This window comes from Rhinopithecus bieti, unplaced genomic scaffold (assembly GCF_001698545.2).
Source record: "Rhinopithecus bieti isolate Rb0 unplaced genomic scaffold, ASM169854v2 scaffold_51227, whole genome shotgun sequence".
NCBI lineage: Eukaryota > Metazoa > Chordata > Mammalia > Primates > Cercopithecidae > Rhinopithecus > Rhinopithecus bieti.
Window position 1 is genome coordinate 456,064 of NW_016820844.1, and position 4,009 is coordinate 460,072.

General features: G+C 41.9%; 1 non-coding gene across 1 annotated transcript; it reads right to left on the bottom strand.

Annotated features, from left to right (window-relative positions):
- Positions 1-3,643: 3,643 nt before the first annotated feature.
- Positions 3,644-3,725, bottom strand: TRNAS-GCU (transfer RNA serine (anticodon GCU)). Its single transcript has one exon. It is a non-coding gene; the product is annotated as a tRNA-Ser (tRNA).
- Positions 3,726-4,009: the final 284 nt, after the last annotated feature.

Below are 4,009 nucleotides of genomic sequence, written 5' to 3' on the forward strand. Positions count from 1 at the left end.
TATGACATATGACATATATGACATATGACATATGACATATGACATATATGACATATGACATATGATATGAAATACGATATATAACATGCGATATGTAATATATGACATATAACATATATGATATGTAATATACGGTATATAACATATACGACATGTAATATGCTATGCATGACATATACGATATATGACATATGGCATATACGATATATACTATATGATATATAACATGTATGATATATGATATATAACATGTATGATATATAATACATGATATATATTTTTGGGGAAGAGAGGAGACAGTGACTGGGAAGTTTCCCTTATTAGATGCTTGCCATGTTTTACTGCTTGGCCTTTGTCACAATTCTGCAGGTGCTTGCTTTGTAATTACTTAAGTTGGCATACATGTTTTATACACTTTTCTGTACTTAAAGTTAAGTTTGCATATATATTTTATGTACTTTTCTGCATGGGTAATAATATTCACAAAAAAAGTTTAAAATGAAAAAAGTGCTATTTTGTAGAACAAGAATTTTCAAAATGGATAAAATGGAAGTTCTGAGATAGATACATGGATATTTTATAACTAATATAAATTTCAATGTATTTAAAATTTTTCTATGAATTAATTGTTTTAAAAATCTATTTGAAAAGTTAAAGGAAATATATTTGAGGTAAACGATTCTAAGGACTGATAGATTTATAGCAAGTAAATGCATAAAGAACAGAATATGGAAAAATTCTTGCCATTCTACTTGATATATCCAAAATATATATGTAACATATATGATTTTATATAAATACAAAGTATATAAATAATTGTTGACCAGGCATGGTGGCTCATGCCTGTAATCCCAGCACTTTGGGAGGCCAAGACGGGTGGATTGCTAGAGGTCAGGAGTTCGAAACCAGCCTGGCCAACATGGTGAAACCTTGTGTCTACTAAAAAAAAAATTAGCCCGGCGTGGTATTGGGTGCCTACAGTCCCAGCTACTTGGGAGACCGAGGCAGAATAATTGCTTGAACCCGGGAGGTAGAAGTTGCAGTGAGCCGAGATTGGGCCACTGTACTCCAGCCTAGGTGACAGAGGGAGACTCCTTCTCAAATAAATAATAAATAAAGTAAAATAAATAAATAATGTAATTCAGCTTGTCAAGTTGTTGATGGCTGTTGTAAGACCTCGGATCGTGTGTGTGTTTCAACAAAGTGTCACTCTGTTGCTTAGGCTGGAGTGCAGTAGCATGATCTTGGCTCATTGCAGCCTCCACCTCCCGAGTTCAAGCGATTCTCCTGCTTCAGCCACCCGAGTAACTGCGATTTCAGGCGTGCGCCACCATGCCAGGGTAATTTTTGTATTTGTAGCAGAGATGGGGGTTTCACCATGTTGACCAGGTTGGTCTCGAACTCCTGACATGAAGTGAACAGCCCACCTCAGCCTCCCAAAATGCTGGCATTACAGGCGTGAGCCGCCGTGCCCGGCGGTTCTTGTCTTATTAGTTTAAAAGAATTTAAACCAGAGTCACACAGCAAAAGAAGTGCAGCGTAGATTAATTTATCGCAAAGGAAAAATAGTATTTTGTAAGTTAGGTGCAGAATAGACAGCGCACGCTGAGAGAGAGAACCCAGGGCAGGCTGTTCCTAAGAATGAGACAGCAAAGATTGGCGCTAGGGAGGCTCCCTTTATAGGGGTCTTACATGACTATTTAGAAGGAGGTGGGAAGAAGTGTTACTAGTAAGCATCTTCTGGGTAGTCCTCTGAGTGCACATGCGCAGTAGCTGTACATGCTTGTTCTTACATGGGATGTCTCATTGGCATCTTAAATCTCCAGTCAGAGGTGTGTTTTTTACTATTGTAATGAGCAAAGGCTCAGTCTAAGTACAGGTAAAGTCAAAATGCGCATGCTGTCTCTAGGGGAAATTTCCTCTTGATAGCTGTTGAATGAGCTCAATTTCAGTGTGAATGCTGAGGCTTATTGTGTTGTCTGTACGGTCACCACGGTTGCTGTGTCCCAAGAACATGGTCACCTCCTTGAATACCTATCCTGCGTCAAAGTGTCAGTAGGGTAACTGGGTCCCTCTTGTACTGTTGATTGCAAAGAGAAACAACATACACTGAAATAAAAATCACTAATTACCAGCAATAACCAGAAGACGTTCAAAGCCTTTGACCTATGTTTGCAACAATCCTTTGACTCATTAATTTTCCTAAAATACATTTCGAAAACAGAAGAATTGCTAAAGNTTTTTTTGAGACGGAGTCTCGCTCTGTCGCCCGGCCTGGAGTGCAGTGGCCGGATCTCAGCTCACTGCAAGCTCTGCCTCTCAGGTTCACGCCATTCTCCCGCCTCAGCCTCCTGAGTAGCAGAGACTACAGGTGCCCGCGGCCATGCCCGGCTAATTTTTTGTAGTTTTAGTAGAGACGGGGTTTCACCTTGTTAGCCAGGATGGTGTCGATCTCCTGACCTTGTGATCCGCCCACCTCGGGCTCCCAAAGTGCTGGGATTACAGGCGTGAGCCACCGCGCCCGGCCAAGTATATTGACTCCTGTGACTATAATGCAGCTATTAAGATGATGATGAAGAAGACTTGAAAATAACTTACCTTCAAATTTCATAACTTGTTTTGTTTTTTGAGACAGTCTCTTTCTCTTGCCCAGGCTGGAGAGCAGTGGTGCCATCTCGGCTCACCGCAACCTCTGCCTCCTGGGTTGAAGCGATTCTCACGCCTTAGCCTCCCGAGTCGCTGGGATTACAGGCGCCCACCACGCCCTGCTAATGTTTTGTATTTTTTTAGTAGAGACGGGGTTTTGCCAAGTTGGCCAGCCTGGTCTTGAACTCCTGACCTCAGGTGATCCACCTGCCTCGGCCTCCCAAAGTTCTGGGATTACAGGCCTGAGCTACAGAGCCCAGCTTGCTTTTTTCTTTCTCTTTTTCTTTCTCTTTCTTCTCTTTTTCCTCCCTCCCTTCCTTCCTTCCTTCCTTCCTTTTTTTTTTTTTTTTTTTTTTTTTTTTTTTTTTTTTTTTCCCCCCCCCCCCCCCTCCCTTCCTTCCCTCTTTTTTTTTTTTTTTTTTTTTTTTTTTTTTTTAACAAAACAAAACAAAAATCTTGTGGCCATGTCAGTGCTACACGTTTCTTCAATGTTGGTCCCTCGATTTGTCTTGAGAATTTCTGTCTTGGTGTATTTGTCATGCTGGTTTTTTTTTTTTTTTTTTTTTCTGCTTATCTTTTGATGAATTTATTTTAATGCTCACAGTAGTAATGATTTCTAAAAGAAGGGGTTGGGGTCACCACACCTCGAGTTTCCCCTCCTTTTTGGCAGCTTCATCTCTCTCTCTAACCCCACCGTCACCTTCTTCTACTCTATTCCCCTCTCCCCTTTCTCTCAGGCTCTAAGGCGTTTTTGCAGTCATCAGGTAGGAAGCCCACCAGAAGAATATTCATTAAACTGATAACGCGAACAATATTGACAATCAATACCCAATCAACCATTAAAGTTAGAAAACCCAACACCACCATCGTAATACTGATAGTACAGAATTACGACAGCTGCTTTTTCCTCTCCAAGGCCAGGGTCCTGAATTCCAGGAGAGTCGAAAGGAAAGTTGGCTGGACTTGGGTATTGTTTCCTCGTATTAAAAGGCCTACCCGACGAGGGTGGGATTCGAACCCACGCGTGCAGAGCACAACGGATTAGCAGTCCATCGCCTTAACCACTCGGCCACCTCGTCTCGATATACCGCGTTTCCTGAGTATTTTATTTCAGAGTTTGTGATCGGAACCCACAGACGGCCTTAGAAGACTTAGGACATGGTTCGAAGACGTTTGGGAGACGTGGAAATGGCTCGTTTTCACATGAATGATCAAGAACTGAATGGAAACGCTTTGAGGGGGGAAAAACGGGCTTAACTTTCTTGGGACTCACACAAATGTTCGAGACATGATAGTAACATAGTTGCCGGGCGGGTCTCTCCCTTTCTTCCGCTTCCTGGTCCCGAGGCAGGCGGTGTCTGAG